The 15,881-nt window shown below is 39.9% G+C and overlaps 1 protein-coding gene across 1 annotated transcript in view; it reads left to right on the forward strand.

Moving 5' to 3' along the window:
* The window catches only part of csmd2 (CUB and Sushi multiple domains 2), a 605,906-nt gene that overhangs the window by 53,872 nt on the left and 536,153 nt on the right, over positions 1-15,881 (forward strand). The window lies entirely within an intron of this gene.

Raw genomic sequence — 15,881 nt, forward strand, 5'->3', positions numbered from 1 at the left:
AAAAAACTCAAAAATACCACAGAGAATTTCACTCTTCGTGTTTGGCATCACTGTCATTTTTGGATGTTTAAAGATGTGTACAGATGATAGGTGTTTCAGGTTTAAAAAATGTCTCTACTGGAGACATTTTCAGGACCAAATACTTAAAAATTAAGATGGAATCATTAATTTAAAAAAAATTCCAATTGTTTTGCAAACATGCACTTAAACAATGCAAATTATACCTGACTATGAACAGAAATAGTTGTGGAAAATGTTTTCTCATTAATAGCCAAGGGTAATTTTCAAGAGCATGAGGGAAGATCAGTATGTGTACAAACCTGTATCACCATCACAGACTTCCTAGTAGTTAGTTGTAGAGTTTTTTTTTGAAGAGGCAACAGCAAAGGTTGATAAGGGCAAGGCTGTCCGTGTGATGTATATGTGAAAAATATTTGATAGATATTTTCCAGGCTGAAGATGGCTTTGTCATGGAGTTCCTCAGAGGTCAGAGTTGGGACATTTTAAAATTTGTGGATCACAGAAACTTTCTAAAAATTGTAAACCAGAAAGAGTAAAGTGTAGAACTTCAAAAAAGATATTGAAAAGTTAGCAGAATGAAAAAGTGTGGTGCTGAAAAAGCACAGCTGGTCAGACAGCATCTGAGGCGCAAGACAGTTGACTTTTCGAGCATAAGCTCTTCATTAGGAAATCATACATTGCTGATGAAGAATTTATGCTTGAAACGTTGATTCTCCTGCTCCTCAGATGCTGTCCGACTGGCTGTGCTTTTCCAGCACCTCACTTTTTGACTCTGATCTCTAGCACTTACAGTCCTCATTTTCTCCAAGTTAGCAGAGTGTCCAGATAGGAGACAGATGAAGTTCAATGTGGAGAAATGAGTGGTGATGTTTTCATACAATGAAAATAGAGACACTGTGTACTATTCTGAAGTGTGTGCAAGGCAGAGTGACCTGGCTGTGTAAATGCGTAAGTCATTAAATGAGGCAAGACAGAAAGAACTGTTTTAAAACTAAAATATACAAGAGGCTTCATTAATAAAGCCATACAGTACAAGAGCAGGAAGGTTATGCTGAACTTATGATGGATACTGTTTGACCTAGCTGGAATATTGTATGCAGTTCTGAATGCAGCACTTCACGAAGGATGTGAACGCTTTGGAAATGGTGCAAAAGTGGTTCCCAAAAATAATTCCAGGGATGAGATACTTCAGTAATGAGGAAAGATTGGTGAAATTGAGACTGCATTCCTTAGAGAGGAAAAGACTGAGGGTTCATTTATTCAAAGTTTCAACATAATGAGGGGTCCAGACAGAATGCAGGAGAGAAACTGTCCCCCTCTCACAAACAAATTGAGAACCAGAAATCAGAGTTTATAAGGGATTTCCAAATTAAGCAATTCCAAGATGGATAAAAAAACATGTTCACACTGCAAGTGGTATGGGGTAAAAATGTGTGATGTACATTGATGTTCTGTGTAAGAGATTTTATAATCCTGAGTTTGGGTGACAGAAAGGGGCAAGTTCTTAGTAATGGTCTGAATTTCTTGTCATCAAAAATTTTGATTGGGTTTTTTAATATTGTTATGCCCAAAGCACAAATCAGCCTGTAGTTGCACCTTTTTTAACGGCAACATATAAAATAGCTGTTGGTGATATTAGGAGACAATTGTTCAATGTAATTATGTTATATGACAACTGTTAATGCTATTTTAGAGCAAACAGCAACTGGCCTTTGAAATAGACCAATAAATCTGTTAAAACAGAAGATAAGAAAATGTGCTAAGCCTGTGGCAAAATTGCCTACAATTACTTTCGAGTTTAAGTTCACAAGCTCACTCAAGAACTGTCGTACGGTTGACTAATGTGGGAAGTAGAAATATGAAACTTAGTGAGTAGTGAAAGTTCTTCCAGTGTTCTGGAAGAAAAAGGTTTACTCAGCATACATTGTGCTCAGTTGAGCCAGGAGAGGATTGTTAATAACATTGGAACTATCAGCACAAACAATGTTCATCAAAAAAAATGTAAGTAACAATAGTGAGGTGTTTACAAAATGCCGACAAGATCAAAGAACAAGAAACTAAGCCGGGGGATCCTGGAGAACCTGAGACCAAAATCGTTGCCAAAATACGGGAGAAAGTGAGAGGAGGACGAACTTCGATCAGTGTCAGAGGAAATTAGAATTCAGACAGAGGAGTAAGTTGTTGGTTCAGAGGAGTTAAGAGAAGTAGGAAATCAGAAGGCCACAAACAGATTTAAAGTTAGGGATGAGAATGTAAGAGCTGAATTTTCATGCAGTTTGGTCTACTATGTAAATCCTTACTACATGTTATTGTAGTTTCAATAGAGTTCCTCACACTTCTAGCCAACTGCTTCAAAAAGTGTTTCATGAAAACAAACAAATGTTGTGTCAGGGCTGGTTAAAGGCCCACTTTGCTACTTTAAAACTTCAACCCAGTGAGAGGCATAGTGGCTGATAATGCCAGGGACCCCGGGTTTGAATTCACCCTTGGGCATCTGTCTGTGTGGAGTTTGCAAATTCTCCCCATCTCTGTGTGGGCTTCCTCTGGGTGTTCCGGTTTCATCCCACAGTCCAAAGATGTGCAGGTTAGATGGGTTGGCCATGGGAAGTGCAGGGTTACAAGGATAGGATAGGGGTGTGGGTCTGGTGGGACACTCTTTGGAAAGTCAAGTGTGGACAGGTTGGGCTAAATGGCCTGCTTCTGCACTATAGGATTTCTATGATTTTATGAACCAGTTGTTCAACAGATTGTTAGATCTGCAAGGCTTCATTTCTCAACAACCCAAGAATGCTTCATCTGCACACAAGCCCTTTTGCCACTTTGATTTTCCCATACCATCTCAACCACTGTGTCATCCTGGGGTGAAACGTGTGCTTGTGGGAATCATTTCCATAGAATTTCTATTTCCATAGGCCTGTAGTTTACTCAGTGCCAAAGCTTTAGCCCAAACAATGCTTGTTTATTTTTCCCTCAGATTTTATGTCAGCTTTGATCAAAGAAAGACAATTAATATTTGTGACATAATGATCATGAATTTACAAAATAAAACTGGATATATAAAGAAGTAATGAAATAACTTTTCATTGCTGATAAAAAAAAGCATATTTTGTCCAAGTTTTGTTTTGCAGTTATTAGGATAATTTGCAAAAACATTGCTGTAATGGGAAATGAAACACACAACTTTCTGATTAGCAAAAGACAGATCCATAAGAGCCAGGTCTCATAACAGAAGCTTCTTCTTGAGTAAAAGTAAAATACTGCAGATGTTGGAAATCTGAAATTAAAAAATATAAATTTGCTGGAAAAGCTCAGCCAGTCTGACAGTATCCATGGACAGAGAATCAGAGCCAATGGTTTGAGACCATCTAACTCTCTTTCTTTTGTCCCCTCCCATGACTGGATCCAAGATGAGAAAGGTGGGAAACTATAGAGAAAATGAAGTGTCATCATCTCAATGTGGAGAAAACCTTTTACAATTATCCACTGAAGCCTTAAATAGCAACTTCAAAATTTTGCCAATGAGCAGTGACTATTTATATCCATGTATTTGCATCTCATTAAAGCCTTATTTATGCATCAATGCTAGTTTGTCTCCTTTTCCCGAAGAGGGTCAATGGCACAAATTCCCAATTTCAGTGTCAATGCCTGGTGCCTGTAGCTCACCAAATGCTTGTCAAGGTCACCATTCAACTCCTTCACTATAACATTCATGCACCCTCCAGGGTCACCATCCTCCTCCGACCCATCTCCTATATAAGTCATAATCCACAGACCGCCAGCCTCAGCATATCATCATGTCACTCAGTTCAAGTCTGACACCACTTCACCTCTTTACTTTGGAACTTAGGGACATCAATCACTTGCATGCTTCTGCTAGGTTGCATTGCATGCTGAGATATACACACACATCTCTAGCATCTCCACAGGGTGCATCTTATGATTCTTAACATTCTTTCTGCTTATGTTTGAGGCTGCCTAATCTGCATCTACTTTATGTTGTTTTCTTTGCACACACACATTGACCCACAGAAAATTGACCTCTGTGTTGATTACGTTTATTTCTTAATGCATTACATCTTTAGTGCTCTGTGGCTTGCATTGCTTTTTAGCGCAGAGGTTGAGGGGTGTAACTTTTCTCACTTAAGAGCACTCTTCTGTCAAGGAGGTGGCCAGGTACTACATCAATGCCAGACCGCAGTATGTATCAGCAGTTTACATGGTGAGCATATTGTGTAACCTTTGAGCAAATAGCAATATGTGAATATTAAAAGTGGATTGTTAATGGGGTCAAGAAGTATACAGTCAGGTGCTACAACCACTGTCAGATGATTACACTACAGGGACTTGGGCTACAACCACTGTCAGTAAAGAGGCTCAGCGGACTACACTACAGGGGTTTGGACATAGTCAGCCAGGCACTTGGACCTACCAGATTTTAGGGATCTATGTATTTGCAGTCCAGAGATTGGGCCATGTCAAGTGCAAGCCATCCAAGGATTTTAGGTCATTAGGGGTGCTGTGAAGTCATAAATTCATGATGGGCCGTTTTTTCTTGCAATGGATCAAGGGGAGAAATTGGATTTGAGATAAGAGGATGGAAGAGCAGTTCATCATTATTCATGAGCAGTAGGTAAGGTGTCTCCTCTGAGTGAGTCAGAAGTGGTAAAAGGCAGGCTGAATTAAGAGTTTAGGAGAATGAGAAGGATCAAAGTAGTCATGTTGCATGCAGTAGTGAAAGCTGTAGTCCATTGAGGCTTTGGTGAGAGGTTTGTACAGTGGAAACATCTGAGTGAGTGGTAGATCTGTAAGTATGAGGTAGTAGAAAATCATTGACGATGTCATTGCAAAACAGGGCTCTGTGGATGTGTCCTGAAACAGTGCACAGAGCATTGTGTGTGTGTGTTTACACATTAATTGAGCTCTGTATAGACACACTTTGGAACGTGTGAACAGAAGTAGGCTCATCTGTATTCTAAATTCCAAATATCCATGTTTGTGTCGTATCTTTAATATCTTTTATTAACAAAAATGTCACATATAAAAGAATCGAGTGATCTAATTGCCGGTTATGAAGAAGAGTCCCTCCCTTTGTGGAGAAGTGTATTCTATTTTCACTCCTTAAGGACTGGCTGTAAATTATTCTTCAAGTTGCAGACTTCCCCATGAGTGGATGTAACTTTTCTCTACCAACCTTGGCATTCCATTTACTGAAGTAACATTGCTCAGATCAGCTAATTATCTGAAAATCCAGGAAATGAAATCTTCTTACATAATCCCCTCTCCCCATCATCGAAATGTTGCAGATTAATGGCTGGATTTTCATGTTTCCATCTATGTTCAAATGAAATTAGATGGAATTGAAAAATAGTGTGTGGACGATTTCAAAATTTCTACCTCTATTCCCATTTTGGATATGTGGCATTTTTAAGGGTACGTGCTGTACCCCATGGCCTTTGCCAGGTTCATTGTGTCGTTTTTCATGGAGCCAGGCCTGTTTCAGCAGGAGGAATGAATCATAGCATCTAAGAAGATTTGTGATTTATGGAGGATCCCAAAATCTGGAATTCAAAACTTTTTAACAGGTAAGTTTAATAGATGTTAATAACTGCATTTAAAGATAAGTTAAGTATATATTTTTTAATACAATGATAAGCGCTGTAGGTTTGTTGAGTAAAGTTAAGTGAGTATTTAATTGACCAGCCTTGTGAAAGTGGAAAGATGCTCAGATGTGTTACAGTACATTATCCAATGAGTTGAAAAGTATTAGCAGTCAGATGTGACTCTGCAGTTTTCCCATGTGATTTAATCTGTTTAATTTACACCTCAGGCATCTGACACCCTATTTTGAAGCTTGAGCAGATGATTGAGATCTTTCAAAGACCTCAAAAGCTTTAAGGTCTTCAGTTCAGAAAGTTTTGTTTGTATAGCTGTGCAGTGGACTCCAGTTATAACTGCTGAACTGTGTTCCAAACTCCATAAGGAGATTCAGCTCAAGAGGAATTGTTGGCACACCTGTCATTGTTTTTGGTTTTATCATATTGCTCCACAACCATTTAAAAGGATTTAGAATAAGAGTTATATAGCACCGAAACAGGCACTTTCTTCTAAGTCATCCACACTGAGCAAGTATCCAAATCTCATCTAGTTCCATTTGCCAGCATTTGGCCCATATCCCTCTAAACCCTTCCTATTCATATATCCATCCAGATGCCTTTTAAATTCAGTAATTACACCAGCCTCCATCATCTCTTCTGGCAGCTCATTCCATACACATACCACTCCCTGCATGAAAAAGTTGCCCCTTCAGGTCCCTATTAACTTTATCTGCCTCATCTTAACCCCGTGCCTTATAGTTTTGGACTCCCTAACTGGGAAAAAGAACTTGGCTATTTACCCTATTCGGGACCCTCTTGATTTTGTAAATCTCCACAAAGTCAATGCTCCAGAAAAAAACAAGCCTTTTTAAATTCAGACTCTCCCTATCGCTCAAAACCTCCAATCCTAGTGACATCCTTCTAAATCTTTTCTGAGCCACCTCAAGTTTAGCAGCATCTCTCCTAGAGCAGTGAGGTCAGAATTGAATGCACAATTATAAAAGTGACCTCACCAGTGTCCCATATAACCACAATATGACATCCCAACTCCTTTACTCAATGTACTGGCCAGTGAATGCAAATGTGCCAAATGCCGCCTTCACCACCCCGTCTACCTACAGGAGCTGTGCACCTGCACTCCTGGGACTCTTTGTTCAGCAGCACTCCCAGGGCCTTACCATTAACTGTATCATTCCTGGATGACCACTTAAGAACATGATTTTTGAAAGACGATTAATTTTGACTGTTTCATGAAAATCATCTTAATGTTATTGTAGGGCTCATGATTACTATACAAAGTAGAAAGTGGTTGAGTATGGATAGGGGATGAGTGGGCTTAATGGAAAGAGAGTATCTGGCCTAGTACATGGGAATGGGTATGGGAGGTGACTGAGGGGGCATGGATGACTCATGGGGCATTTGAAGTGGCATTATTGCACAGAAACCCACTAACAGTTCATGATGAAGTAAGTGGGGTTTATAAAAGGTGAAGGAATTATGGGAGGGCTAGGTTATCAGCTTCTCATACTTGGCTTACAATCTGGGTTAATTTTCCATGAAGCGAAGTTTTCAATTCAGTTTTCAGTCTGTTCCTTGCAGAAGGTTTATGGATTATTCAAATACACAACTCAGTCCACTCCAAGTAAAACCTGTTCTCTCTTTTAACTTTACTGAATTACACAATTTACCCCAGTTATCAGCTTAACTCCTGCTGTACTGATAGCTTTCCCTCTTCTCTTTAAACTAATGAAAGAAACAGATTTTTTCATATTCAATATCTATTCTACAATACAACCCTCTGTACTCTCCTTTCTTTAAACAATAAAATGACAAAATTTCACACATTTTCATCATGTGTTTTTTTTGCTTCATGTTTTTATGACTTCTCAGATCATCAGCCATCCTTTTTCAAAGATTTCTGATAATTTCTTTAACTAATTGCAATTTCTGTGAGTCAGTTGGACAAAAGGTGCCTTGTATCTTTCCACTTCATTTGAAAATCTCATATTTCTAGCATTTCCTTTACTCTGATAATTTATCAGAATGCTTCTCAGTAATACCCTTTGTTAAAAGTATATTGTCCCAAAGAGCAGATCTATTGACATCAAATTCTTGAATAGATTCTGTCAGATTTTCTCTTGCATAGAATTTCATTATATTGGATAAACTCTGTGTCCATAGTGTCTGCGTACACCAATGTTTCAGCAGTTAAGGCATTATCAGCTGCCTTAATTTATTTAATTGGCTTCTGAGGCCAGCAGACAATGTTTATAATTCTTTCTCACCAAAGATATGATGAACCAATTATTATCAAATAACCACCCAGAAAATTGGCATATACAGCTTTGCTAAAAAAAGGACTAACTTTGTTTCTACTGGGTCATGTAAACGTGAGTCTGCGTTTCCAAAATTTATTTTCTTTAAAACTAAATTTGTTCTCGATTTCACCAGCAGTGGTGTGCTTTGCCATAATAGTCAGCTCTAATATGTGAACTAGGCCAGACCACTCAAAACATTCTTAAGCAGGCAGCGCCAGACCAATAACTTTGCAGTTTGTATTGGTAAGTGTACAGTGAAAATCACCTGGAGTAAGGTAGCTAGGTTGACTACTAGATTTTAAAACAGACAATAAATTTATTCACAAAATTACACAATGAAACTCAAAGAACAGAATAAAGAACCCATACAGAACTCAGCCTATCCAGTTGGACTTAGTTATGCTGTTCCGAATATACACAATAGTCCCAAAAGAAAAACTCTCTTTAAAAACCAGTATCAATGGAACACATGCTAACAATTGAAGGGCAGAAAAGAGAGAGAGTTTCCACACAGCTCCCTGTTGAACTTGCCAGTTCAGACTGAACTAAAACCTGCTCAGTTCATCTCAGCTAGCTACAGAGCTGACCACCCCCCTCTCTTTATACAGGTCACTTGTAAAGCATGACCACTTTGGCCTGAAGTCTCATCTGTTTACATATAAACAAAAGGCCTCTCAAAATCCTTTTCATCTCTATTCCAAACCAGACTGATTGGAGCCCGGCCCGGTTTATTGCTCCTCTGAAAAAAATCAAGAACAGAGTCTCCTTGAGCCAAGGAACAGCTTTTAGAAAAAAAGGAATTAGCTTTGTGACATATGTGTCATCAAGCATAAGGTCCAGTCTAAGTGTACAATCAGGCTTCATAAATCGTCTGACACTTCCCTGGGTGTAAAAGCATCTTTCTTTCTCTTGTTGTCCTCTGGGGCAAATAACCTGACCTTGTGTTTCTGCATCAGTTTACCCATCTTCTGTCAGCACTCCATCTGTCACTGTCTGGGCCTCATGATTGAAGCATGAAATGCATGGTGTATCATCAGTTTTTTTAATGACTTATGAAGATTCCTAATATGTGTAATCAGTGTGAATTAAACTTGAGACGTGCACTGGAACAGTTTGCTTGCCATGCTGTAATATCACTGTAATTCCATCATGATCTAATATCTTAACCAGACTTTCCACTTTTTTTTTGCCTTTCTTTCTTTATCATGTACCATATGCCTGAATTAAAATGTATTTCTGTTGTTGTAAGGCTCACTAAACTTCCTCAGAAATTTCAACACGAATGAATGCCTTTTTTTCTGCATTTGACTGGTCAGAAAATGCAGTGTTAATTGTATTCCCTTCCCAAGCCAGGGTACGATCATCATTGCCAAAGGAATTTTTAAATTTCTCCCAAAAACAAATTGATATAGACTCTAAATCCCAACCATTTTCAGTGAGTTCTTCACATAGACTGTCCATGCCAGGGCAGATGTTAGTTTACAACTTGTAAATTTATAAAGTATCAGATTTAGCTGCGTGATTACTTTCACACACTCCATTTCAAAAAGGATGATGTCACTAGTGTGTTCATTCCAATAATGTTTCTGTTTGCAAGTATTTGCTCAAGTACATCATTGGCAAATTTTCCGCTGTCCAATTTCTAATTCAGAATTTAGTCTATATTCTCAACCCATACCCTTTCTATTTATCCATTGCCTTGTCCACAATTATTCTTTTCTCTTTACTGTATATTTTTCCTTTACCAATACTTCAAGGCCAATTGCCCAAACATGGTTAAACTCTCGAGCTAATGGGAGACTTAATATGAACTGAGGTGGTCATCAACTAGGCGAAAGTAAGGACTACAGGTGCTGGAGATTAGAGTCATGAGTGTGGTGCTGGAAAAGCACAGCAGGTCAGGTAGCATCTGAGGAGCAGGAGAGTCAACGTTTTGGGCATAAGCCCTTAATCGGGAATTCGATTCTCCTACTCCTCGGTTACTGCCTGTCCTGCTGTGCTTTCCCAGCACTACACTCTGAACTGAGGTGGTGTCTACTGATTTTTTTTATATGACAAATATCACACATTTGGTGATCTCTTCTATATATTTAACTTGCCCATTGTATCCTACTGCTTCAACCTTATTAAATTTTTAATCTGTGAATTAATTGATAGATAAATTGCTGGTGCAGTTGTAAGCTGAATTGATTTTTATCCCCATTAAACTCTTATCTCCAGATGCCAATACTACTTGCTTAATTTTTTGATCAGAGAACTTAAATCTTGTTAATGAATGTAATAATGTCCAGGTTGTGTCAACTGTAAACCCACCGACTTTGTAAAAACAATTGCCTTGTCATATTCCGTATCATGTTTTATTTCAGCTTTTTTCACAGACGGCTTGCTAAACATTAAAAATATTCCACTTGGCATGATATCAGTACTGATAGGGTGATATACTCTAAACATTTTACTGGAAATGACTTTCTTTTCAGTGACTTCAATGTGTTGTCATCCCCTGTATGAAGCAGATGTAATGCTCAAATTCTTTAAGTTGATTTTAACATTTACTAGTTGGTGTTGCTGCTGCCTCACAACGCCAGGGGCCTGGTTTAATTCCAGCTTTGCGCATCTGTCTGTGTGGAGTTTTCACATTCTCTCAGTGTCTGTCTGGGTTTCCTCCAGGTGCTCCGATTTCCTCCCACAATCCAAAGATGTGCAGGTTAGGTGGATTGAAATTGCCCATCGTGCCCAGGGATGTGCAGGCTAGCTGGGTTAGCCATGGGAAATGCAAGGTTGCAAACATAATTAGATTAGATTACTTACAGTGTGGAAACAGGCCCTTCGGCCCAACAAGTCCACACCGACCCGCCGAAGCACAATCCACCCACACATACCCCTTACCTAACACTACGGGCAATTTAACATGGCCAATTCACCTGACTCGCACATCTTTGGACTGTGGAAGGAAACCGGAGCACCCGGAGGAAACCCACGCAGACACGGGGAGAACGTGCAAACTCCACACAGTCAGTCGCCTGAGGCGGGAATTGAACCCAGGTCCCTGGTGCTGTGAGGCAGCAGTGCTAACCACTGTGCCACCATGCCACCCAAGACGGGGGTGCGCCTGGATAGGATGCTCTTTCGAAGGTTGGTGTGGACTTGATGGGCTGAATGGCTTGTTTCTACATTCTAGGAAAATTCTGATTCTATGAAACTCTCGGAAACTTTTATTTAAACTAATCCACTGCTAGCATCAAGACTGTGTAACTCAATGGGTCTGCAAAGTAAGCATTCATTACTAATCTGAAGCTCGTTGTTATTTATACAATGCCACTGCCAGATTAATATCACCATCTTCTCCTTCTCAACCTCCATGTCACGTGCAGTTTCAAACCTTTATTGTTCCATTTCAGGCAGTTTATTGTGGAATGGTATTTTGGAGTCACATATAAACAACCTGTTGACCATTCCCTGGCCATTCCTAAGATTCATTTTTCTCTAATAATTTCCAAGTTCCTGTTATCCACCATAATTGCCATAGGTATCTCTACCCACAATGCTTTTAGTTGTGAAACCCACTTTTGTTTTGACATCTCTGACCAAGTTCTATGCAGTGTGGCATTGCCTTTGCCATTGAATCCTCCGGTCTTTGTGTTGCTGAATGATCCCCTTAAGCCAAGAAAACTGATGAGTAATGAATATTTCCCAGGTTGTTTTCTTAAAGATTGCGGACGCCTCTTCCCCAAGTATATCCTTCTTTCTAAAATGTCACTCCAGGTAACACAAGAATTCTATCCACATTTGACATTTGAACACAGTCCAACAAGGCCAAGACACACTGAGTTTGGGATCTCCAAATGTATTTTTTTCAATCTTGCACAAAGTCTGATAAATTCTGTTATATGATCTTCCATCCTGTTTGCTAAATTTATCAAGTCTGATCATCCCTTATTGCATTTACTATGTCATAATTTTCATAAATTCTGCCCATAAATGTAAGTAGGTTTGACAAAATCTTCCTCAGCATCCAATGCTGGGAATAGTGCATGACACTTGATCCTGCGTCTAATTGAAAGTGACATTGCCAAGACCATAGCTTGTTTTATTTCCCTTTAATAAGAAAATAACCAGTGCCCATATCTCTTCTTCAGTGTTCCACTCACCATAAATTTGGTTTTGCAAAACATTAGCCAAGAATTAAAATGCAAAATTTTACAGTTGGTTTTAGCCATTCTTCTCAAAAGTAACTGAAATTTACAACCTTATATCTGAAAAGATCTCAGTTTCCAAACTTCACTTTTAGGTAACCATTCTCTGCTCCCAATACCAACTTAGTTCCTGCAATAGAACTAAAGACTCCTTTTTCTTGTGAATAAAGTTTTTTTAGTTACTCAGTCACATCCCCAGTACCACCTTTTTCCCACTTTATATTTACAGTGTTTCTTAATAAATCAAAAAGGTCCAGTCTGTAGCTTAACTCTTTCTATGTTCACAGAGATAAGTCTTCTAACTTGGCTGCCTTTGGTTTTCACTCAGTTGTTTCAAAAGGCACTGGCCTCAGAGACTCGAGGCAATCCCCACCATTCCATGATAGGAATGATGAGGGTGAGCACTGCCTGGCTGGAGACATGATTGCAATGTTGCATGCTGCACCCAACTCACGATCCCCAATTCAACGAGAAAAATCTGGCTTCATGTACCTTTCTGGTCAACTTATGGTGCACTCTGTTGTGGACAATTAGATTTTACTTAAAGATACTGCCCACAGCATTCAAGTTGTATTCTAATCTTTGGGAGTTATGTCACAATTGCATCACTTCTTCAGATTGCCCTGGCTCACTTTGACGTCTATCTGATGATTCACCATGTGCACGTCACATCAGTATGCTTACCTGTCAAAGACACATAGGCCTGAATAATGAATATGACACCAAGGCACAAGTACCAAATCTCCGTCCATAAACCCATTGACTACCATTTTCTCCTGGGTTAATAGGGATGGGTTCTAATATGCAAGTCTGTAGTTCATGGAGGCAACAACAAAAGCATACTGCTACTGTCAGTTGGATGTCCAAACACACCTGATACACTTTAGATCAGGTAAGAGGTCTAAACTTAGTGGAGTTTTTTGGAGAGTTTGGGATAGGTGAAAGTAGACATGAAAGTGTGTCAAAGGTAAATAAATTCAATGGAACTTTCAAGCTCACTGCAGCTGCTCAGGGAACTGTCAAAGGGAGCGATCAAGAAAATGGCCAAGTAAGCTGTCAAGAGAGCTATGAAAGGTAGCTATTAAGAGAGCTGTAATGCTGTTGAGGCATGTACATTTCTGCTGTTTAAATATATGAAAAATAGTCTGCAGTGCTTAAAACCTGCTTTCTCACTTTTTATTGACATGATTAGTGCTGTCAAATTGATTTTGCAATCTGTCATTATCACATTGGGATGTCTGTCTATTTACATTTTGACTGACAACTGTAAATGCTTATCGAGTCACTAAAGACGGATTATGAATACAAATACTTATTTTTATCAGGGATTAAAGGAAGTTAATTGTGGTATATTTTAAATAATAAATTCATTAATTGACACTTTACAACTTATTCAATCTTATGATGAATTCTATGCTCTGTTCATACTTGGAGAACTGACATGGATGACGTAAGGGTAAAGATAGTTGTAGGTGGTATAGCTTTCCATTGGGTATGAAAATCAGTTGAGGGACTGCTACCACTGACTGCAACTTCAGTGATACCCTTTTTCCATGATAGCCAACATTTTATCCTCTTTGCATTGTAATGTCTTACTTGTCCTGCAAGGGAGAGGGATGTGGATCACTGAGTACCCTGTGATATAATATGGATGATGCACTTGTCCTGGTTAAAAATCAATCAGCACTGCAAAGGGACTTGTGGTTGCAAGCATGCAGCTGTGCTAATTCTATGAGATTGAAGTGAAGCAAATAAATGTTTAAGATTTATTTTTTAGATTCCCTTCAGTGATGGGGTGGCTCAGCTTGGCTTCTGGAGGAAGGTATTGTCCTCCCTTGTACCAGAATTCCAGAATTGTTATGATACAGGAGGTAATTTCATCCATTTTGTCTGCACTGACTCTTTGAGCACTTTAACTTGATGCTCATCTTCTGTCTTTCCCCCCATAACCCTGTGCACTGGGTGATTTTTAAAATAGCTAAAATGTCCTCTTCAGTGCCTCAGTTGGACATCATGGAAATCATTGAATTCATACTGTGCGGGAGCAGGCCATTGAGTCCATAATGACCCTCTGAAATGCAGTCCACTGAGATGCATCCCCCTCCCCAATTGCTGTAATCCCACTTTTCCCAGGGCTAATCCATCTAACCTACATATCCCAGGTCATTATGGGCAATTTAGTATGGCCTGTCCATCTAACCTGCAAATCTTTGGACTGTGGGAGGAAATCAGAGCACCTGGAGAAAACTCACACACACATGGGGAGAATGTGCAAACTCCACACAGACAATCACCAGAGGATAGAATCGAATCTGGGTCCCAAGTGCTGTGGGGCAGCAGTGCTAACCACTGAACCCCTGTGTCTCTACCATGCTTTCATTCCAGATGATAACTTCTCAATGTTTACAAAATCTTTCTGAACCTTACATTTGTTTCCTTTCAACAACGTGGGTGTCGTGCCCTCTGGTTTTCAATCGTAGAGTCATAGAGATGTACAGCATGGAAACAGACCCTTCGGTCCAACCCGTCCATGCTGACCAGATATCCCAACCCAATCTAGTCCCACCTGTCAGCACCCGACCCATATCCCTCCAAACCCTTCCTATTCATATATCCATCCAAATGCCTCTTAAATGTTGCAATTATACCAGCCTGCACCGCATCCTCTAGCAGCTCATTCCATACACGTACCACCCTCTGCGTGAAAATGTTGCCCCTTAGGCCACTTTTATATCTTTTCCCTCTCACCCTAAACCTATGCCCTCTAGTTCTGGACTCCCCAACCCCAGGGAAAAGACTTTGTCTATTTATCCTATCCATGCCCCTCATCATTTTGTAAACATCTATAAGGTCACCCCTCAGCCTCCGATGTTTCAGGGAAAACAGCCCAGCCTGTTCGCCCTCTCCCTGTAGCTCAGATCCTCCAAATCTGGCAACATCCTTGTAAATCTTTTCTGAACCCTTTCAAGTTTCGCAACATCTTTCCGATAGGAAGGAGACCAGAATTGCACGCAATATTCCACCAGCGGCCCAATCAATGTCCTGTACAGCTGCAACATGACCTCCCAACTCCTGTACTCAATACTCTGACCAATAAAGGAAAGTATACCGAATGCCTTCTTCACTATCCTATCTACCTGCAACTCCACTTTCAAGGAGCTATGATCCTGCACTCCAAGGTCTCTTTGTTCAGCAACACTCCCTAGGACCTTACCATTAAGTGTATAAGACCTGCTAAGATTTGCTTTCTCAAAATGCAGCACCTCGCATTTATCTGAATTAACCTTCATCTGCCACTTCTCAGCCCATTGGCCCATCTGGTCCAGATCCTGTTGTAATCTGAGGTAACCCTCTTCGCTGTCCAGTACACCTCCAATTTTGGTGTCATCTGCAAACTTACTAACTGTACCTCTTACGCTCACATCCAAATAATTTATGTAAATGACAAAAAGTAGAGGGCCCAGCACCGATCCTTGTGGCACTCCACTGGTCACAGGCCTCCAGTCTGAAAAACAACCCTCCACCACCACCCTCTGTCTTCTACTTTTGAGCCAGTTCTGTATCTAACTGACTAGTTCTCCCTGTATTCCATGAGATCTAACCTTGCTAATCAGTCTCCCATGGGGAACCTTGTCGAACGCCTTACTGAAGTCCATATAGATCACATCTACTGCCCTGCCCTCATCAATCTTCTTTGTTACTTCTTCAAAAAACTCAATAAAGTTTGTGACACATGATTTCCCATGCACAAAGCC

Source organism: Hemiscyllium ocellatum, chromosome 30 (genome assembly GCF_020745735.1).
Source record: "Hemiscyllium ocellatum isolate sHemOce1 chromosome 30, sHemOce1.pat.X.cur, whole genome shotgun sequence".
Taxonomy (NCBI): domain Eukaryota; kingdom Metazoa; phylum Chordata; class Chondrichthyes; order Orectolobiformes; family Hemiscylliidae; genus Hemiscyllium; species Hemiscyllium ocellatum.